Below are 24,084 nucleotides of genomic sequence, written 5' to 3'. Positions count from 1 at the left end.
ACAAAGGCTGAGTTCTGGATGAACTCAGGTTCGGCCGCCGAAGGTGGTTTCGGCCGCCGAACCTGCCTGAGGATGCAGGGATTGGCCGCCTAACCTTGCCCCTGAAAGTTGAGTTTTGGCTTGAAAGCAGACTTTCAGCCGCCGAAGGTAATGTTCGGCTGCCGAAAGTGCCTGACTTTCGTCTCTGGAGAGAGGGTTCGGCCGCCGAAGGTGCAGCCGAACCTGCCTGACTTTCGTCTCTGTCTGGGACTTTCGGCCGCCGAAGGTGCCGCCGAAAGTGCCCTGTCCAGCCTTTTCTTGAGTGTTTTCTATGCATGTTTAAGTGATGCTTTAGAGGGTTTTTGGGTAGTTGTTTATGAGTTGTTTAGAGTATGTTTGGCACCTCACTAGAGTCCACCTGTGTAGGATCGGACCCGAGGAACCGAGGTGTTTAGCAGTGTTAGCTGCTTCAGAGTTAGTCCAGAGCTAGCCAGAGGTGAGTGGAACTAACCCTTATGTTTTAAATCAAATGTTTTCAGCATGTTCAAGCATGTTCATGCATCATGAATACCATGTTATGCAATAGGTTGTTTGCATTAGAACTCACGAATATGATGCATTGCATAATACGATGACAATGATGTGGATGGATACTGGATGATCCTCTAGCCCTCAGTATGTTATGACATGATATGGAATGATATGATATGGCATGTACGATATGATATGAGATGAGAAGTCCAGGTGTGGCCGTATCGCCCCTGGCATAGAGCATGAGAAGTCCAGGTGTGGCCGTATCGCCCCTGGCATAGAGCATGAGAAGTCCAGGTGTGGCCGTATCGCCCCTGGCATAGAGTATATGAAGTCCAGGCGTGGCCGTATCGCCCCTGGCATAAAGTATTGTTGACTTGTTATGGTACGAAATTGATATGTAGAGGGCTATTGGTGACAGATTCATCCTTGAGGTGATATATTTGTGATATGATGCATTCCATGATAGCATACGTTAAAATGAACTATTTTCTTTTATGGTTTCTGCTCACTGGGCTTTTTAGCTCACCCCTCTCCCCTAACCCTAGGTTTGCAGGGTCAGAGGTAGTTCAGGAAGACGGCAAGATATGGTTATGGTCATGATATGTAATAGAATAGTAGTGGACATGATGTAATGTAAGGTTATGTATTGTTGTAAAAGAGTTATGTTGTAATATGACTTTATGTTATATGTTCAGAGTTATAGTATTGTGCTTGGCCCGAGTTGGATAATCCCTTTGTACATGAGTTTTATTTATGTTGTTACATGTGATGGACCGAGTTTGACATAGGGTATGCTGACCCTAGGGGTTCTATGAGTTCAGTCATAGTGCATACACAGGTCAAACTGGTTAAAGGTAAAGTTTTAAATGTTTTATGAAAATGTTGGATCATGTTTGGGATTATACCAGCTGTACAGGATGCATAGTAGGCTTGCTACGGGTCCCGGCGGCCTTATGCCGATCTGGATCCTAGCGCCGATAGCGGTCCGGATTTTCGGGTCGTTGCAGAATGGTATCAGAGCCCTAGGTTCACATGGTCGGACCTATAGTGTGTCGGGCTCATAAAGGTTATAGTAGGGCAAGCACAATAGGAAGATCATGTCCACTAGGATAGGATGTAGAGTCCTGTCTTGTATAATGATGTGAAATGCCATGATAATGAGCATGTGCATTAATGCTATGATATGTATGTGATGCAGGTTCATGTGTTTCCACATGAACCATAAGATGCTAATGTTTATGTGCTATGTTATGCTTTCAGAAGTCAAGATGAGAGGAACTCGTCGATCTGCTAGATTGACTGGAGCTCCGCCAGAGAATGAAGGCATGGATGCCCATCCCCCTGCTCTGCAGAGGGCAAGATCTTGTAGGACGATCAGGGATAATACATCAAGGGACCCTAGAAGGTCTTTTGATGCAGGTCGGAGGAGATCAGTTCATGAAGGTATGTCAACGGATGTGATGGAAACAGAGGAGGATGAGTATGTCAGTAGAGGATATGGGAGAGTCCCAAGGAGGCACTCAGGCCTCGGGCTTTGCTCCACCACAGTATCCACCCTACCCGCAAGGGCCAGGGTATCCGATGGGAGGTACATCGGATTTCTTTAGCCATAACCCATATCCCACCTTTATGCCCTATCCTCCCTTTTACCCACCGTACCCACAGTACCCCATGTTTCCATCCTCACCCTTTTTCCCAGGTCCAGCAAACCCTAACCCAGGGGATGCTGCACCTCCTCCTCCACCAGCAGAACCAATAGTCGCTGATGTCCGGATACCCAAACCTGGTTCATCAGTTGGGGGTAAAGTAAAGATGACAGATTACCTCAAGTTGGATGCCCCCAAGTTCGAAGCAGGCGATGACCCCTTTGAGTACCTCAGAACGGTAAAAATGATAACAGATGAGCTAGGAGCAAGTGACAGTAGAGCCATTCAGATGGCAGGGTTCACATTGAAATGCAAGAAAGCAAGGGAATGGTTCAAAAACTATGTGGACCCAAGGTTGGAGAGCTTATCCTGGGAGTAGTTTGCCAATGAGTTTGCAGGATGGGCTTTTCCAGATAGTTCCAGAGAACTGAAGATGATTGAGTTTGAGTAGCTAAGGCAGACGGAAGAGATGAGCGTAGAGGAGTTTACGGACAGGTTCCTGGAGCTGTTGCCGTTTGCAGGACAAAGTCTTGACACAGACCTGAAGAAGTCTAGGAGATATGTTATGAAGCTTCACTCCAGGTATTCCTCGATGGTTCAATCAGCAGAAAGGGAGAGCTTCCATGCTATAGTGGATATGGCACGGAGAATGGAGGCTAGTGCCATTATCCAAGGGACAGTTAAACAGTCTGCGGCACAGTCTTCGGGTTTCCAAATCCCGGGGACAAGTGATGTTGATCTCTCCCCTCTGAGCGAGGCTATCACAAAAAGTAAGAAGGGAGACAGAGGTCTCAGAAGATCAAAGAAGAACAAGTTCTAGAATCGGATAAAGTCTGGTCTGGGATTAGGAGGTGGCTCGAGCTCAGGCACAGAGGTTGCAGAGTGTACGAGGTGCGGTAGGCCGCACAAGGGAGTCTGTCGGTTTGGGACTACAGCATGTTACAGATGCGGCCAGGAGGGGCACATAGCTCGAGAGTGCCCTAAGGCAGCTTTTATGACACCGTCCCATCAGACAACTCCAGGCAGTATGGCACAACCATCAGCTCCAGTCACGTTTCAGGGTAGTGGTCGAGGCAGAGGAAGGGGGACGGCCCCTTCTTCAGCAGGTTCCCTAGGTGAAGGTCCATCAGTTCCAGCTCGGATCTTCTCCATGACTCAGCAAGAAGCTAACACATCGGACATGATGGTGACAGGTAATCTCACTCTTTTATGTTTGATGTGTATGCTTTTATGAACCCTGATGTTTCTCCTTTATTTGTTCGCTTGTGAGCCCTTGTGAGGTTGGGTTGATAGCTTATGGGTTAGAGTATCCCCTTGGGGTCAGTGCACCCAAGTGTGATCCATCTGTGGCAGAGTCAGTCTGCCGGTATAGTCAGAGTATGTGTTGTGAGTAGATGCCTTCCAGCTGACCTAGCGGTTCTAGATTTGACTGTTTGACGTCATTCTAGGGTTGGATCGGTTCTTCTACTAGTGGTACTACCTAGTCTGCAGAGACAAGATAGTCAGGTTCAGAGATCAGGATGGATCAGAGGTAGTCCTTAGAGGGGACAGAATAGGGATACCTAGAGGTTCAGTATCAACCCTATAGGCTCGTAGATTGTTCAGGGAAAGTTGTCAGGGGTTCTAGCTCTTCAGAGAGAGTATAGCAGTCAGGTCAGGGAGCCCGCCTCAGTGCCCATTGTTAGAGAGTTTAGATGTTTCCCCAGATGAGTTCCCAGGACTGCCACCTGTCAGGGAGATAGAGTTTAAAAAATAGAAGTAATGCATGGAATTGGACCAATCTCTATCCCTCCCCACAGGATGGTATCAACAAAGGTTAAAGAGTTGTAAGAGCAGTGGTAAAAGTTGGTAGTTAAGGGTTCCCACCTGACTGAGCACTTCACCTTGGGGTGTTCCAGTGTTGTTTTGAGGATGAAGGATGGATCCCTAGGACTTTGTATCGACTACAAGTCGTTGAGCAAAGTCACTACCAGAACAAGTATTTGTTACCTTGGATTGACGGTCTATTTTAAGCCAGCTAGCAGGAGCTGGTTGCCTTTCCAAGATAGATCTGAAGTCTAGGTACCATCAGTTAAAATCAAGGAAGAAGATGTACAGAGAGCAGTGTTTAGAACCATATATGGGCACTATGAGTTTCTAGGAGTGTCGTCCGGGTTAATGAACGCCCCTACGGCATTCATGGATCTCATAAGCAGAGTTTTAGTCTGTTTCTAGATCATTCTGTTATTGTCTTCATTGACGGTATCTTGGCAAATTCCAGAAATGCAGAAGAGTATGCCCATCATCTGAAATCAAGATTGCAGATCCTGAGAGAACATGGCTTGGATGCCTAGTTCTCCAATGTGAGCTCTGGTCGAGGAGCATATCCTTCTTGGGTCATGTGTGTCGGAGAAAGAAAAGTGAGGTAGACCCGAGAAAGTTGAAGTTGTAGCCGACTAGCCCAGGCCCATGGTAATGGCAAAGATTAAGAACTTTTTGGGTTGGGCAGGTTACCTAATGGAGGTTCATCTAGAACTTCTCTATAGTTGCTGCTCCTATGGCCAGATGGATCAAGAAGAACCAGAGGGTTGTGTGGTCTACTCAGATTGAAGAGGGCTTTGAAAAGCCAAAGGAAATATAGATGTCAGCACCAGTGGTGGCTCTGTCCGCCAATAATGAAGATGTCACGGTGTCCTGTGATGCGTCCCGTGTGGGACTAGATTGTGTGTTATTGTAAAGTGATAGGATGATTGCTCATGCTTCTAGGTAGTTGAAGAAGCATGAGTTGAATCATCTTACACACGACCCAGAGATGGCAATGGTAATATTTGCACTCAAGATGTGGATGCGGTACCTGTATAAGGTATGAGGACAGATCCTTACAGATCGAAAGAGCTTGCAATACATCTTGAGTCAAGAGAGGAGAATCAGAGGCAGAGAAAAGGAGTAAGAGCTGCATAGTCAGAAAAGAATAAGAGGAATCAATACTGCTGTGAGTCAGCAGGAGAGTATGAAGTCGTCCGCAAAAGGCATGTAGAGTTTCAGAAGCGAGAAGAGTTTTGTCAGAGTGCGCAGCGGAAGTGTGTCTAAGTTCTCGAGGAAGTCGAGGTTTGCTGGAGGTGTCTCCTAAAGAGAGGGTGATTCGTTATGGGCAGAAAGGTAAATCAGCTCTCGGATACATTGGACTCCTTGAAATCCTGCAAAGGATTTGGGAATGCATCCCACGAGTTAGGTTTACCCACTTCTATGGAAGAGATCCATTCGTTTTTCCATGTTTCCACGATATATGAGTTCGTGTCGGGTCCGAGTGAGGTTCTTAAAGGAACCAGAGGCGGAGACCGTAGAGGATCTCACCTATGTTGAGCAGCTAGTACAGACTGCAGACACACAAGTCAGAAAGTGTGGAAATAAGGAAATCCCGATGGTGAAAGCCCCTTAGAACCACCTTAAGATGAAAAGTTCACCGGGGAGACCAAGAGTTTATACTCCAGCAATGACCGTGTCTCTCTTTTAGAAGAGAGGTTTTTAGGTTTTGCTTGCTTGTTGCTTGCTTGCTTATGTATGTTAGATGCTATGCTTGGAGTTGCCTGTTTGTTTGTTTGAACATTCGAGGACAAATGTTCTTAAAGGGAGAAAGAATGTAATACCCGGCTAGATTCCGGCATCGGAATCCCTACCTTCCGGCGGAATCTCCGTTGGAATATGGAATTTTGATGATGCCAGAGTCTTCTAGAGGGGTAAAATGTGAATTCTAAAATGATTTTTACTGATTTCACGGTTTTAAAATGAAAAAGAAGTGAGTTTTGAAAAGAAAAGACCAAGGAGGTTTTTGCCAGGTTCGGCCGCCGAACATGAGTTGGTTTTGGGGGCGCTTTTGGCCTCCGAAAGCTATGTTTGAACAAACCAGGTTCGGCCGCCGAACATGGGGGTGTTTTGCATGCATGTTAGGCCGCCGAAGGAGGTTTGGCTGGCCACCTATAAAAGCCCCTCAGACCGAAAATGGGCGAGATTTCTCCCCATTCTCGAGCTCAGGTGTGTTCATGTCCTCCTTTGGTCATTTTCATGTTTTCTCTTCATCTCCTTCATATTTTTATGAGTTCTATGGTTGTTTTGAAGAGTTTTCAAGCTTAGATCAAAGTTTTGGGAGCTTGGAGACCCAAGGAGTAGTTTCCTCCCATCTCCAAGTTAGAGCTCGCACGAACCCTCGATCTTCAAGAGGTAAGTGTGGATCTATGCTTTCTTTTACGTTTCATGAAGTTTTAAGTGAGTTTTAAGAGGTTGATGGTTGAGTATGGGTAGATATGCATGTTAGGGTTTATGTGGGTTTTATGCCCAATGTATGATAATGTATGTTCTTGTGATGTTTGTGTTGGGGTTTAAGTTAGTTTTCAAGCCCCTTGAGCATATGGGAGAGAGTATGCATGATTGGGAAAGAGTATGTGAGGTTTGGTTTGTTTTGATGGTTTTGGCCTATGTGGGTCATAAACTATCTATGTATGCTTTAGATGTTGTTTTTGGGAGTTTAAGCTTGTTTGAGCTCCTTTGTGCATGGTTAAGGATGTATGCATGTGTTTAAGAAGTTGGGTGCTTGTTTTGGGGTGTATGGAAGGTTTGGGAGGCTTGAAATGCACAAAGGCTGAGTTCTGGATGAACTCAGGTTCGGCCGCCGAAGGTGGTTTCGGCCGCCGAACCTGCCTGAGGATGCAGGGATTGGCCACCTAACCTTGCCCCCGAAAGTTGAGTTTTGGCTTGAAAGCAAACTTTCGGCCACCGAAGGTAATGTTCGGCCGCCGAAAGTGCCTGACTTTCGTCTCTGGAGAGAGGGTTCGGCCGCCGAAGGTGCCGCCGAACCTGCCTGACTTTCGTCTCTGTCTGGGACTTTCGGCCGCCGAAGGTGCCGCCGAAAGTGCCCTGTCCAGCCTTTTCTTGAGTGTTTTCTATGCATGTTTAAGTGATGCTTTAGAGGGTTTTTGGGTAGTTATTTATGAGTTGTTTAGAGTATGTTTGGCACCTCACTAGAGTCCACCTGTGTAGGATCGGACCCGAGGAACCGAGGTGTTTAGCAGTGTTAGCTGCTTTAGAGTTAGTCCAGAGCTAGCCAGAGGTGAGTGGAACTAACCCTTATATTTTAAATCAAATGTTTTCAGCATGTTCAAGCATGTTCATGCATCATGAATACCATGTTTTGCAATAGGTTGTTTGCATTAGAACTCACGAATATGATGCATTGCATAATACGATGACAATGATGTGGATGGATACTGGATGATCCTCTAGCCCTCAGTATGTTATGACATGATATGGAATGATATGATATGGCATGTACGATATGATATGAGATGAGAAGTCCAGGTGTGGCCGTATCGCCCCTGGCATAGAGCATGAGAAGTCCAGGTGTGGCCGTATCGCCCCTGGCATAGAGCATGAGAAGTCCAGGTGTGGCCGTATCGCCCCTGGCATAGAGTATATGAAGTCCAGGCGTGGCCGTATCGCCCCTGGCATAAAGTATTGTTGACTTGTTATGGCACGAAATTGATATGTAGAGGGCTATTGGTGACAGATTCATCCTTGAGGTGATATATTTGTGATGTGACGCATTCCATGATAGCATACGTTAAAATGAACTGTTTTCTTTTATGGTTTCTGCTCACTGGGCTTTTTAGCTCACCCCTCTCCCCTAACCCCAGGTTTGCAGGGTCAGAGGTAGTTCAGGAAGACGGCAAGATATGGTTATGGTCATGATATGTAATAGAATAGTAGTGGACATGATGTAATGTAAGGTTATGTATTGTTGTAAAAGAGTTATGTTGTAATATGACTTTATGTTATATGTTCAGAGTTATAGTATTGTGCTTGGCCCGAGTTGGATAATCCCTTTGTACATGAGTTTTATTTATGTTGTTACATGTGATGGACCGAGTTTGACATAGGGTATGCTGACCCTAGGGGTTCTATGAGTTCAGTCATAGTGCATACACAGGTCAAACTGGTTAAAGGTAAAGTTTTAAATGTTTTATGAAAATGTTGGATCATGTTTGGGATTATACCAGCTGTACAGGATGCATAGTAGGCTTGCTACGGGTCCCGGCGGCCTTATGCCGATCTGGATCCTAGCGCCGGTAGCGGTCCGGATTTTCGGGTCGTTGTAAATTATTTCAATTACCACGAGGCAAGAGTTGCCCAAGTACTTCGATTTTCAGACTAACAAATGTGATAAAAACTTTGTGAAGATAAATGTCTACAATTTTATTGTTGAAAATTTGAATAGTACTTATAGTTCATTATTTGTTGCCCTTCACAAGTGTTGTAATTGGTAAGGTTGCATAGTAGATTGTGCATATAAGAATATTAAATACTAATTTAGCTGAAAGACAAGAGTCGCAACGGAAGTCGATATGTATTTATTTAGTTTATACAACTTATTTTATATGCATCAATTGTAAATTAATTTAATGCTTGTAAACATTATATCATAACAAGTATAACTTGTAATGGACATGAATGTAATTCATGGATGATGTACGTATTTTATTTAATAAAATAAAATATTAGTATTAATTATTTACTCATGATTTAATTTCAAGTGTAGAGATAATTGAAACAAAATAAGTCTAAGCTATTAATTGTATTTAATACATTCATCAAAAATCTTTTTTAATTTAAAGTAAATTTAGTTTTAATGATTTTGTTAAATTATTAAGGAAAGGATCACTAGTTCAAGAAAAGATGGGAACTAGATCCTCATTTGGGTTTATGCCCTACACTAGCTAGTGAGTTTTATTCTCAATACAAAATGACATAGTCAACCTTGTATGACAAGAACAAAACTAAAGGATTCTTAGAACTGGTATATGGAATGTACGCAGTCCATTTTGGAAGAGGTTTTAAAACGGGTATTTCAAAATATTTTGAGGTGTTTGTATTTTGAAACATAAATATGAATTCTTTGAACATTTCAAAGATTTTTAACTTAAAGTATGAAGAAATATATTTGGAAAGAGTATAAAGGCTTTTGATGTGATTAAAGCGAGAGATACTCAAGTACTTTATTTGATGTAATCTTTATAGAAATATATTAAATCATAATTAAACACTTGTTAAGAATATTATAATGTATGGAATATTTTAAAAGGTTGATACTATATAGTATTGGACATCGTGTGAGATCTAATGAATTATAAGATCGTATTTGCTCATTCTTATGAAGAATTTACAGAAAATACATAGTTTCATTACTTCACTATTAGGTTTTATCTAATATAAGTTTCATATATCTTAAAGTGTTAAGATTAGAGGTGTTTGAAATGAAACTTAATAAGGATAAGTTTGTTGGATTTTCTAAATAAGATTTAGATATTTCTAAAGTAATTTTCCTATAAAACAAATAATTGTTTTAACATGAAAATTCATGATTCTTGAGAAATAGTTTCTGCAAGAAGAGTGATAAGGTTATGGAAAATGAAATAGATAAAAAGTTATTTAGCCAACAAATTAAATGGATTTAATATCCTTCTAGTCAGAGCTTAATCTCATTAATTGGTGTTTCTATCATTAGTTTCTCGAATCAATCTTAATCTCCTTAATTAAAAGGATTTAATGGTGTTTTTACCACATAAGAATCAATCTTGGCATGATTATTTAATTAATTATATTAATTAATAATGCAAGTTACAAGTTTTTAGCATGACTTAGAACTAAATTCTTTTATAATATTTGTTAAAATTAATTTAACGGAGATAATGAGTTCATGTGATGAATTCTACCCAAGTAAGACATGGATCTTAAATTAAAAAAAAATTCATAGGATGAACTTTATCAATGTAGGACATGGATATTAAAAAAAAGATTAATTCGTTTGATGAATTAAAACCATGTAGGACATGAGTTTAGAAGAAAATAAATATATTTTATTGAACTATATTTGATATGGACTTGATTTAATATGATATAGACCTCAAATGTATTTTGATGGAATTAAGAGATTAAATCTTATTCTCTTAATGGGTTTAGACCAAATGTTGGTCTAACTCATATTCAATTAATATGATTAACTGATAAGAGAATAATTAATTAAATTAGCATATTTAATTTAATTAATTTAGATTTAATAATAGATATATGAATGACACATGTAGAAATTATTTTTAAGATCATAGTAATATATGGGCCAAACTCTCATTCCATGTAGGTTTAAGTCATTTAATAATTAAATCTCGTGTTGAGCCCAAGATCAAGAGTTAGTCAAACCTAATAATTTATTAATAGTGATTAATGAATTTTGTTAATTAAATTAATATAAATTAATTTAGTTAATTATAATTATGAGATTGATTAATTAAATTAATAAAAATTAATTTAATTAATTTTGATTAAGTAATTATTTGATTAATTAAATTAATAGAGATTAATTTAATTATTTTAATTAAAAAATTAATGTATGTATGTGATACATAGAAAAATCAATTTAGGCTAGTTTAGAAATTATTTGGGGAGAGTTTAAAGGTTAAGGTATTAAATACTTAACTACTACCGTCCACCCCAATTCTATACAAAGGAGAGGGTTGAAAGGATGGAGAGAGTGAAGCCTGATTCTCTTCCCTCCACCAATCCACCAAATTGAGAACTCTCCCTCTCATCTAGAAAATTATATTATCTCCATTGTTGAGAGAGTTAAATGTTAGCTCTTCAACTCATCTCACCTAGCCTGTGAGGAGAATCTCAGTCTCGTGTTTTTGACTTTTAAGAGAAAGTTGGAGACCAAGGATTTCGGTAGTGGGTGGTGGATCAAGCCAAGATTGGTTTATATAGACGAACTAGAAGGTCAACATTTGGAGGTCTAAATTCCAACTAGCGAAAATTAAATCAACGCTATAAAAGACATGATTCTAAAAATAGTTAATCTCTAATTATTTTAATATCGAATAATGAGTACATTTTTTTTGATATAATTTTTATATTGATATTTGAATTAATTAAATAAAAATTAGAGTATTAAGTATTAATTTTTTTTAAAGTTATGTGATTTTGTTCAAATTATTTTTGTTTCTACTGTGGGTGTTGGGCAAGATCACAATTTTTTTTAAAAATAACACAAATATTTAAATTTTTTTTATACTAATAGGCTTATTTATTTTAAAAAAATGATTATCTTAGGATGTATGGTTAAAATAAATAATAAGAAAATGACAAAAAATATGCTAGGTCAGTATTGATACACTTTTATGACTTTTACTTTTAATTTAGAAATAATCACCAAAACGTTTTCAAATTTGGCTAGTGACACCAAATGTAACGTCCTCCGAGCCCACACTAGTGAATATTGTCCGCTTTGGATCAAGAGATTGAAACACTGTCTTCCCTCACGAGTTTGTTTCTGGGTCAAGGGATTTACTACCCTGTTTTCCCAAAACGCGTCCACTGGGGTCTCTTGGGCATAGGCTTATAAGGCCCTCTCCCTTTTAACCTCTTTCCGATGTGGGATACTTTTAATCCACCTACATGGGGTTCCTTCCCCTCATAAGGTTTGAGCGTCCTCGCTCAGCACACCGTACTCATAAGGCCCAGGCTCTGATACCAATTGTAACGTCCTCTGGGCCCACTCTGTAACGATCCGGAAACCGAACCACTACCGGCGCTAGGATCCAGATCGACTTAAGGTCGCCGGGACCCGTAGCAAGCCTAATATACATCCTATCATACCTGATAAATCCCATACATGATCATACATATTCATAAAACTTTAAACTTTTCACATATACTAAGCTTGACCTGTGCATGCACCATAACTGTAAACGTAAAACCCCTTACTGGAGCCCTCATCAAATGCTCCAGTTGGGTCAACATCTCATATGTCAAGCCTAGTTCAACATGTCTCATCATTAAACATTTACATCAAGATCATGTACAACAGGGATTTATAATAAACAATAGGGCCAAGCACAATACTAATCCTCATTACATGACTTTACATTACATCATTTTACATTTCATTACATTACATGTCCAATAACACTCTATTACATGACATAACCATATCCATTATCCTTGCTGACTCCCTGTGCTATATCTGGTCCTGCAAACCTGGGGGTTAGGGGAAGGGGGTGAGCTACTAAAGCCCAGTGAGCAGAACAGTAAAACAGTTAATTAAACACATGCTTTCATGAAATGTATCACATCACAAACAATTCACAACAAGGATAGATTTGTCGCCACTAACCCTCTACATATCCAATCATGCCAGGGGCGTAGAATGGGCCTCACTGGACTTTCTCTTAACATAACATAACATAACATAACATAACATAACATAACATAACATATCCATTATGCCAGGGGCGTAGAATGGGCCTCACTGGACTTTCTCTTAACATAACATAACATAACATAACATAACATAACATATCCATTATGCCAGGGGCGTAGAATGGGCCTCACTGGTCTTTCTCTCACATCGTGCCAGGGGCATAGAATGGGCCTCACTGGACTTCCATACCATATCATAACATATCATATCGAGGGCTAGTGGGTCATCTAAAATCCATCCACATCAACATCCTATTATGCAATGCATCAAATTCGTGAGTGCTAATGCAAAACAACCTAGTACATATCATGGCATTCGTGATGCATGAACATGCTAAAATTTCATTTACTTTAAAATATAGTTCAGTTCTACTCACCTCAGGCTGACGCTTTACTGACTCTGTAGTAGCTAGCTCACTGCTGAACACCCCGGTTCCTCAGGTCCGATCCTACACAGGTGGGCTCAAATTCGGGACCAAACATACTCTAACATAACTCTAAACATCTCCCCAAAAACCCCCTAAGACATCATAAAAAATGCATGCAAAACAGGCAAAGGAAGGCTAGGCAGGGGACTTTCGGCAGCAGGTTCAGCGGCCGAAAGTCCCTCCAGAGCCGAAAGTCCCTCCAGAGCCGAAAGTCATGCACTTTCGGGAGTAGGGTTCGGTGGCCGAAAGTCCTTCCAGAGCCGAAAGTCACAACCTTCGGCGGCAGGTTCGGCGGCCGAAACTCCCCTCCAGAGCCGAAAGTCCAAACTTTCGGGGGCGAGTTTAGGCGGCCTAAAGCTGCCTCCAGGCAGGTTTAGCGGCCGAAATTGGCTTCGATGGCCGAACCTGGGCTCTCCCAAAGGGCAGAACCCGAGCCTCACATGCACATCCAGCCACCCCAAAGCCTCTCAACTCACACCTACTCACACAAAAGCATGCATAAACATATTTTCAAGCATTTAGGGGCTTAAAACTAGCCTATACCCTAACAAGCATCACATGGCATCACATTAAGCATAAAACTAACATAAACCCTACATTCTAGATCTGCTATAAAACATGCATCATATACCCTTAAAACCCCTCAAAACTTACTTAAAACATAAGAGAGGGTGGGGATCTACTCTTACCTCTTGAAGATCGAGAGGAGAGGCGATCCAAACTTGGAGATTAGGAGGAAAAGAGCTCCGGGGGTCTCCAAGCTTCAAAACCTTGATCTTAGCTTAAAATCTTCAAAACATGGTAAAAAATCATAAAAACTCTGGGAGATTTGAAGGAAAACATAAAATTAACCATGGAGGGTCAAGAACTCACCTTTGCTCGAAAATCGAGAAAGAAAAAACTCTCACATTTTCGGACATGGGGCCTTTTATAGGTGGCTAGCCAGACCACCTTCGGAGGCCAAAGGTGCTTCCACAACTCCACCATGTTTGGCGGCCGAACTTGAGGTTCGGCGGCAACAAAAGGGAGCCACCTTCGGCGGCCGAACCTAGCATTTCCTTTCAAAACTCAATTTTCTTTCTTAATCAAACCATAAAAACATGTAAAAACATTTTAGAAAACCTTTATTTTACCCTTCTAGAAGGCTTCCGACATCCGAGGAATTCTGGATTCCAACGGAGATTCCGCCAGAAGGTAGGAATTCCAATACCGGGGTCTAGCCGGGTATTACATCAAAAATTAAGGATTTCGATTAAATGGATATAAAATTTTACTTTTTTCATACCAATATCCCTAAGAAAGTTAGGAAACATTTACATAAATTCACGATTGTAAATAATCTTTTCTCTTATATAATAAGTGGTGTTATTAATATTAGATTAATGACGTGGCAGAAATGAAGCTATGCTGTGATTGGTTAAACCCTGCAAGGAAGAGAATGTGAGGTGGTGGTGAGTGCCCACAGCAGCTACTCCGATGCTCAAATCAATATCTTGAAGAGTAGAGAGAATGCGATGAATTGCTTAGAGATTTTAATGTCAAAGAATAGCGCACCTTTACTTTCGTGATCCCTCTCCTTTTATACTGTAAGAAGGTAGAGATAAATATAACATTTTTTGATAATCTGGTGGTGATGTGGTCAGCTGCTTGATAAGGACATCACCTACTAATGGGTTGGTAATCCCATGATTACAGGCGTAATGGAGATATGCTGGAATATGCCTGATAATGGTAATTTCGTGTCAAGACTCACCCTATCGAGGGAAGAGCGGGCCTTTGATGATGAACCAGGTGTCCGAGTCATCCTACCCTCGGGCTGGACTGTATTTTCTACTTATCATATCCTTGCCACATGGCCCTATCTTGTGGTGACAACTCATGGCTTGCTTTGGGCGATTGTTATATAGCATCAGAGGTCCCCCTGTTTTGCCTCCTAAGATTAGTTTTTTGCTCCTCTCGTCGTTTCGCCTATCTAGCCTCTTTATGATAACTACACTACTTGTTGTGCCACATTTATAGCTAGTCGTCAAAACTGTCTTATAAAAGCTCTTCATTTTCTTCCATTTTCATTTTTGCTATCTCTTGTGATCCTTTGCTTTTAGAGAAACCTGTTTGCAACTTCTCCATTTTTACTCCTTACGATAATTTTTGTTTTTTCCTTTTCTTCAATATGAATAGGAATACTTCTTCTTCCTCTAGCGGGGTTCTTCCTCTAGCTCCTCCTTTGATGGCCCCATCTGAGCACCAACCCCATCGTTTCGTTGAGGGAGGCTCCAGGAAACGAAGGCGGCTTGCTTAGCGAGTCCCCATCTGTCCTCTCTGAGCGTGATATAGACCGTCTCTATGATGCTTAAAAATTCCTCGGGAGTCTTTTCGTGTCTTTGCTCCTTCTCCACACGTCCGCATGAGTAACTTGATTCCTGCTAAGGATACTATCATTATCTTTGAGGAAAAATTGAAGGCGAGTCTCTGATTCCTATAGACCCATTTTTTATGGATGTCCTCTGGTTTCACAAGCTTTCGATTGCCCAGCTTCATCCTAATAGCTGGAGAATTCTAGTGGCTTTCCAGTTCATCTGTCCCAATAATCACATCGAATCGAGTGTAGCGCTTTTCTCCTAGTTATACTAGCTGGGTACCTGCAAAAACGAAGATTTTTAGTACTCCAGTGATCGAAAACACCCAACCATGTTTAGCCAGATACCCTCCTCCCTGAAGCGGTGAAAAAATAAAATTTTTATCCTTTTTCACGGACGTCGGGGGTTTTGGGCATCTTAAAACAAGCTAGCATTATTAGGTGGAATTGAAGAAGGATATAGTCTACCCGAGGAGGGAGGAGGACGAGACTTTAGCCTTTCTCTTAACGATGGCTAAATCCCCAAAGAAAATGGGCATCACCCAGGCAGTGAGGAACACCATTTTGTCTTGGCAGAGTCATCTGCAGGCAAGCCATACTCGGGGTCCTTACCCGCCCAACCTTCGCAATCTTGGGGAAGGCACTTCCCTGGCTCGAGATTAGGGTACTTCTCTTTCTACCTTTTTTATATTTTGAACTATCTTACTTACTTACTTTTCCTTTTTTTGCAAACATGGCTGGGTCTTGAAGCACATTTGCTGAAGCAGCACGTGCTGCCAGCAAAGGCAAGGCTGTTGTTGGGGCTGCTAGCCCCCTGCAAAGCATGCCCACCCCGCGAAAGAGGTGATCATTCTTTCTCCTCCCCTGCCCCCACCTATGGCAGAAGAATCGACCCACCTACAACCTAAGTCTTCTGCCCTGGGTGCTTCTCCTTTTGAGCTTCCCGCTGACGTCCCTACCCCCTCTGCAACTGCTTCTGTGACCCTAATGGTCGAACCTTCTTGGCCTCCAAGCACCCAACATTTGGCCTTGACACTAAACTAGGCACCCTCACTCCTTGAAGATCCTACTCTAGGCCTCTTGCTAATCAAAAGTGCTCTGAGCCCTATAGATTGCCATCACCTGAATGAGCTTGAGACGGATGAGCTTTTTGATAATGCCATACTCTCTGCACTGATGGGTGCACTTTGCACCTATGTGGCTAAGAAGTGTCACAAAGCCTTAAGGCGGGAGCTTGGTGCAAACGAGATGGATAGGAGGATCCTGATCGAGGAATGTTCGAGATTGAAGGTGCGGTCAATGAAGTGGAGTGTGTAATACCTGGCTAGACCTCGACACCGGAATTCCTACTTTTCGGTGGACTCTCCGTTGGAATCCGGAATTTCTCGGATGTCGGAGTCTTCTAGAAGGGTAAAACAAAGGTTTTCTAAAATGTTTTTACGTGTTTTTATAGTTTTATTAAAGAAAGAAACTGAGTTTTGAAAGAAAAAACCAAGGAAGGAAAAGGCCAGGTTCGGCCGCCAAACCTCATATTCGGCCGCCGAACGTTGGCCTCTTGCGGAGGCACCTTTGGCCCCCGAAGGTGGTCTGACCAGCCACCTATAAAAGGCCCCTTGTTCGAAAATGGGCGAGTTTTCTCTCTCTATTTTTGGGCATAGGTGAGATTTCGTCCTTCCATAGTCGATTTGTTGTTTTCCTTCAATCCCTTCAAGTTTTGATGAGTTTTTACTTTGTTTTGAAGATTTTTAAGCTAAGATCAAGTTTTTGAAGCTTGGAGACCCCCGGAGCTCAATTTCTCCAAATCTCCAAGTTTGGATCACCCTCCTCTCGATCTTCAAGAGGTAAGTGTAGATCCTATCTTCTCTTATGTTTTTAAGTAAGTTTTAAGAAGGGTTAAGGGGTTTTAATGCATGTTTAGGCTAGTTGTTAAATGTTAGGGTTTATGTACCCTTTATGTTAAATGTATGCTAAATGTGATGTTTGTTGGGGTATAGGTTAGTTTTATACCCCTATATGCTTGGAAATGTTTTTATGCATATTTTAGTATAGTTTTGATGCATGTTGGGTTGTTGTGGGTGGCTGGATTTGCAAGGCAGAATCGGTTTCTGCCCTATGGAAGAGCCCAGGTTCGGCCGCCGAAGCCAGTTTCGGCCACCGAACCTGCCTGTGGAGGCAGTTTGGCCGCCTAAACTTGCCCCCGAAAGTTTGGACTTTCGGCTCTGGAGGGGAGTTTCGGCCGTCGAACCTGCCCCTGAAAGTGGGTGACTTTCGGCTCTGGAAGGACTTTCGGCCGCTGAACCCTACTCCCGAAAGTGCCTGAGTTTCGACTCTGGAGGGACTTTCGGCCGCTGAACCTGCCGCCGAAAGTGCCCTGTTCAGCCTTCCTTTGCATGTTTTCTATGAATGTTTTATGATGTTTTAGGGGGGTTTTTGGGGAGATGTTTAAAGTCATGTTAGAGTATGTTTGGTCCCTCATTTAAGTCCACCTGTGTAGGTTCAGACCCGAAGAACCGAGGAGGCCAGCAGTGTTAGCTGCTTCAGAGTTAGTCTAGAGTCAGCTAGAGGTGAGTAGAACACAACTCTCTTATATTTCAAAGCAACTAAAATTGTAAGCATGTTCATGCATCACGATTGCCATGTTCATAGGTTGTTGCATTAGAATTCACGAATATGATGCATTGCATTAATTATTTTTGATGTGGATGGTTATCGGATGATCCATTAGTCCTCGATATAATATGATATGATATGGTACGGAAAGACCAGGGTTGCCCATTCTACGCCCCTGGCACAGAGTAAGGGAAAGACTAGGGTTGCCCATTCTACGCCCCTGGCACAGAGTAAGGGAAAGACCAGGGTTGCCCATTCTATGCCCCTGGCACAGTTGGACATGTTATGTTATGTTTAAGAGGAAGTCCTGAGGAGCTCGGTTGAGGGCCCTGCATTTATTGGATATGTAGAGGGCTATCGGTGACAATACCATCTTAAGGTGATTTACTTGTGTTGTGATGCATTTCATGATGGCATATCTTTATAAACTGTTTTATTGTTCTGCTCACTGGGCTTTAGTAGCTCACCCTTTTTCCCTAACCCCCAGGTTTGCAGGTTCAGGATAGATCGGGAAGTCGTCAAGGGTAAAAGCTTTTTATATGTAATAGATTAGTAGTGGACATGATATGTAAAATGATGTAATGTAATGTGAGGTATTGTCCAGTGATGTATTGAGGATTAGTATTGTGCTTGGCCCTAATTTATAGTTAATCCCTTTTGTACATGATCTTATGAAATGTTTTAATGTTAAGTTATATTGAACCAGACTTGACATATGTTATGTTGCCCCACTAGAGCATTTGATGAGGGCTCTAGTATGGGGTTTGTATGTTTAATGTTATGGTGCATGCACAGGTCAAGCGTGGTATATGAAAAGTTTAAATTTTTTATGAAAATGTTGATCAAGTATGGGATTTTATCAGGTGTACATGATTATAGTAGGCTTGCTACGGGTCTCGGCGACCTTAAGTCGATCTGGATTCTAGCGCCGGTAGCGGTCCAGTTTTCGGGTCGTTACAGAGTAGTATCAGAGCCAAGTTCATATGGTCGGACCTAAAGAGTGTCGGGCTCATAGATGTCATAGAAGAGCATGCACATTAGGAAAAAATCATGTCCACTAGGATAGGATATAGAGTCCTGTCTTGATGATGATGTGAAATGCCATTATAATATGCATGTGCATTAATGATATGTGATGTATGTGGTGCGGGTTCATGTGTTGCCAGATGAACCATATGATGTTAATGCTATGTGTTGTTTGTTATTTTTCAGAAGTAAGATGCGAGGCACTCATCGATCTGCACGATTGACTGGAGTCCCACCAGAGAATGAGGGCATGGATGCCCGTCCCCCTGCTTTGCCAAGGGCAATGTCATGCAGATCAAGTAGAGAGGGAATGTCAAGGGACCCTAGAAGGTCTTTTGATGTTAGTAGGAGGGGAACAATTCAGGGTGGTATGTCAGCTGATGTGAGGGGATCAGAGGAGGATGAGCAGAGAAGAGATGGTAGCTTGGGCATGAGCATGTCGGAAGAGGGCATGGGAGAATCTCAAGGAGGCGCTCAGGCCTCGGGGTTTGGTTACCCACCCCAGTATCAATCCTTTCCTCAGGGCCCAGGTTATCCGATGGGGGGTACATCGGATTACACTAGCTTTAACCCATATCCCTCCTACATGCCTTACCCTCCTTTTTACCCATCATACCCCCAGTTCCCCATGTATCCACCCTCACTGTAATACCCGGCTAGACTCCGGTATCAGAATTCCTACAGTCCGGTGGAATCTCGGATGTCGAAAACCTCTAGAAGGGTAAAATCATGTTTTCATAAAATGTTTTAATGTAGTTTATGGTTTTAAGTAAGAAAAGAATTGAGTTTTGAATGAAATAGACCATGGAGGCATTTCCAGGTTCGGCCGCCGAACGTGGGATAGTTTAGGAGGGCGAGTTAGGCTTCCGAAAGAGGCAAAGGTTCGGCCGCCGAACCTCATGTTCGGCCGCCGAACTTGCATGAGTTTTGGAGGCACTTTAGGCTGCCGAAAGGTGGTCTGGCAGCCCCTATAAAAGGGCTCCATGGCCGAAATGGGCGAGCTTTCTCCCCATTTTCGGCCAACGGTGAGTCCATGCCCTCCCATGGTCGTTTTTGATGTTTTTCCTTCAATCTTTCATGTATTAACAAGTTTTATCTCGGTTTGAAGATATTTGAGTAAGTTTTAGAGCTTGGAGACCAAAGAGTGGATTTCTCCCCATCTCCAAGTTAGGATCGTCTTCCCTCTCGGTCTCCAAGAGGTAAGCTTAGATCCTGCCCCTCTTGTATGTTTTAAATGAGTTTTGTGAAGTTTTATGGGGTAGAAATGCATGTTTAGGTTATTGTTGGTTTTATGGTTAATGTTATGTTTTTGAGCAATGTGGGTTGTTTGATGTGTTGTAGTTGGGGTTTAGGATAGTTTGAAGCCCCTAGGAGCTTATATGCTTGAGTTTGCATGTTGTAGAATAGGTAAATGCATGTTGAATGAGTTAGGAGGCTTTTTGTGCATGTTTGAGGCTGAGTTTCTGCCCTTTGGAAGAACTCAGGTTCGGCAGCCGAAAGGACTTTCGGCCGCCGAACCTGCCTGTGGAGGCCAGCCTTTGGCTGCCGAACCCTGCCCCCGAAAGTGGACTTTTGGCTCTGGAGGGAAGTTTCGGCCGCCGAAGGTGCCGCCGAACATGCATGAGTTTCGTCTCTGGAGGGAACCTTCGGCCGCCGAAGGTGCATGACTTTCGGCTCTGGAGGGCCTTTCGGCCGCCGAACCTGCCGCCGAAAGTGCCCTGTCCAGCCTTCCTTTGCATGATTTCTATGGTTGTTTTAAGGTGTTTTAGGGGGTTTTTGGGGAGTATTTTTGAGTCATGTTCATGTATGTTTGGTCCCTCATTTGAGTCCACCTGTGTAGGTTCGGACCCGAGGAACCGAGGACCCCAACAGTGAGTCAGCTGCTCCAGTGTCTGGTCAGAGCTAGCCAGAGGTGAGTGGAATAACTCTTTATATTTTAAAGTAAATAATGAATATTTTAGCATGATTCACGCATCATGGATACCATGTGATATGTTAGGGTGTTTGCATTAGCATTCACAAATATGTTGCATTGCATATTATGTTGTTGATGTGGATGAATGTTGAATGGTCCATTAGTCCTCGTATGATATGGTATGATATGATGATGATATGGTATGGAAGTCCAGGAAGACCCATTCTACGTCCCTGGCACTATGTAAGAGAAAGTCTAGGAAGACCCATTCTACGTCCCTGGCATATTGGAATGTTATGATATGTTATGTAAGAGGAAGTCTAGGAAGACCCATTCTACGTCCCTGGCACTATTGGATATGTAGAGGACTATTGGTGACAAGTTCATCCTTAATGTGATTTGTTTGTGATGTGATGCATTTCATGAAAGCATAAACTTTTAATATAATGTTTTATTATTCTGCTCACTGGGCTCTAGTAGCTCACCCCACTCCTTTAACCCCAGGTTTGCAGGTACGGGCTAGTCCAGGAGGTCAGCAAGATTAGAAGTGTTATGTAATAGATAGTTGTGGACATGAGAATATTGTAATGTAATGTATTGATTAGCCATGTAAGGATAAGAATTATGTTGATGATAGAATTGTGCTTGACCCTAGTTTGTATGTTAATCCCTTTGGTTACATGATCTTTCAAATGAATGATTTGATGATGTTTTATGTAAACCAAACTTAACACATGTTATGTCACCCCATTGGAGCTTTGATGAGGACTCTAAGGTGGGGTTAATGCTTATGATTATGAGTTGTGCATGCACAGGTTAAGTTTGGTAAATGATTGAGAAAGTTCAAAAATTTTTATGTATATGTTGATCATGTATGGGATTAAACAGGTATACAGGATGTATGTTAGGCTTGCTACGGGTCCCGACGGCCTTATGCTGATCTGGATCCTAGCGCCGGTAGTGGTCTGAATTTCGGGTCGTTACACTCACCCTACTACCCAAATACAGCAAACCCTAATCCAGGGAATGCTGCACCTCCTCCTCCATCAACAGAACCCATGGTCCCAAATATCCAAACACCCAAGCATAGCTCATTTGTGGGGAGCAAGGTAAAGATGACCGATTACTTGAAGTTGGATGCTCCTAAGTTTAAGACTGATGATGATCCGTTTGAGTATCTCAAAATGGTAAAGATGATTACAGATGAGTTGGGGGCAGATGATAGTAGAGCCATTCAGATGGCGGGGTTCACTTTGAAGTGCAAGAAAGCTAGAGAATGGTTCAAAAACTATATGGACCTGAGGTTGGCGAGCTTGTCCTGGGAGGAGTTTGCAAATGAATTTGCAGGATGGGCTTTTCCTGATAGTTTCAGAGAGCTAAAAGTTGTGGAGTTTGAGCAGCTAAGGCAAACAGAGGAGATGGACGAATGTTCTTAAGAGGGGGAGAATGTAATACCCGGCTATATCTCGGCACCGGAATTCCTACTTTCCGGCAGACTCTTCGTTTGAATATGGAATTTCTCGGATGTCAGAGCCTTCTAGAAGGGTAAAAAAAAGGTTTTCTAAAATGTTTTTATGTGTTTTTATAGTTTTATTAAAGAAAGAAATTGAGTTTTGAAAGAAAAGACCAAGGAAGGAAAAGGCCAGGTTCGGCCGCCAAATCTCATGTTCGGCCGCCGCACGTTGGCCTCTTGCAGAGGCACCTTTGGCCCCCGAAGGTGGTCTGGCCAGCCAACTATAAAAGGCCCCTTGTCCAAAAATGGGCGAGTTTTCTCTCTCTATTTTTGGGCATAGGTGAGATTTCGCCCTTCCATGGTCGATTTGTTGTTTTCCTTCAATCCCTTCAAGTTTTGATGAGTTTTTACTTTGTTTTGAAGATTTTTAAGCTAAGATCAAGTTTTTGAAGCTTGGAGACCCCCAGAGCTCAATTTCTCCAAATCTCCAAGTTTGGATCACCCTCCTCTCGATCTTCAAGAGGTAAGAGTAGATCCTATCTTCTCTTATGTTTTTAAGTAAGTTATAAGAAAGGTTAAGGGGTTTTAATGCATGTTTAGACTAGTTGTTAAATGTTAGGGTTTATGTACCCTTTATGTTAAATGTATGCTAAATGTGATGTTTGTTGGGGTATAGGTTAGTTTTATGTCCCTATATGCTTGGAAGTGTGTTTATGCATGTTTTAGTATAGTTTTGATGCATGTTGGGTTGTTGTGGGTGGCTGGATTTGCAAGACAGAATCGAATTCTGCCCTATGGAAGAGCCCAGGTTCAGCCGCCGAAGCCAGTTTCGGCTGCCAAACCTACCTGTGGAGGCAGTTTGGCCGCCTAAACTTGCCCCTGAAAGTTTGGACTTTCGGCTCTGGAAGGGAGTATCGGCCGCCGAACCTGCCCCCGAAAGTGGGTGACTTTCGGCTCTGGAAGGACTTTCGGCCGCCGAACCCTGCCCCCGAAAGTGCCTGAGTTTCGGCTCTGGAGAGACTTTTGGCCGCCGAACCTGCCACCGAAAGTGCCCTGTTCAGCCTTCCTTTGCATGTTTTCTATGAATGTTTTATGATGTTTTAGGGGGTTTTGGGGAGATGTTTAAAGTCATGTTAGAGTATGTTTGGTCCCTCATTTAAGTCCTCCTGTGTAGGTTCGGACCCGAGGAACCGAGGAGGTCAGCAGTGTTAGCTGCTTCAGAGTTAGTCCAGAGTCAGCCAGAGGTGAGTAGAACACAACTCTCTTTTATTTCAAAACAACTAAAATTGTAAGCATGTTCATGCATCACGATTGCCATGTTCATAGGTTGTTGCATTAGAATTCACGTATATGATGCATTGCATTAATTATTGTTGATGTGGATGGTTATCGGATGATCCATTAGTCCTCGATATGATATGATATGATATGGTACGGAAAGACCAGGGTTGCCCATTCTACGCCCCTGGCACAGAGTAAGGGAAAGACCAGGATTGCCCATTCTACGCCCCTGGTACAGTTGGACATGTTATGTTATGTTTAAGAGGAAGTCCTGAGGAGCTCCGTCGAGGGCCGGGCATTTATTGGATATGTAGAGGGTTATTGGTGACAATACCATCTTAAGGTGATTTACTTGTGTTGTGATGCATTTCATGATGGCATATCTTTATAAACTATTTTATTGTTCTGCTCACTAGGCTTTAGTAGCTCACCCTTTTTCCCTAACCCCCAGGTTTGCAGGTTTAGGATAGATCGGGAAGTCGTCAAGGGTAAAAGCTTTGTATATGTAATAGATTAGTAGTGGACATGATATGTAAAATGATGTAATGTAATGTGAGGTATTGTCCAGTGATGTA

This window comes from Manihot esculenta, chromosome 1 (assembly GCF_001659605.2).
Source record: "Manihot esculenta cultivar AM560-2 chromosome 1, M.esculenta_v8, whole genome shotgun sequence".
Taxonomy (NCBI): Eukaryota; Viridiplantae; Streptophyta; class Magnoliopsida; order Malpighiales; family Euphorbiaceae; genus Manihot; species Manihot esculenta.
This window is presented reverse-complemented; position numbering follows the sequence as displayed.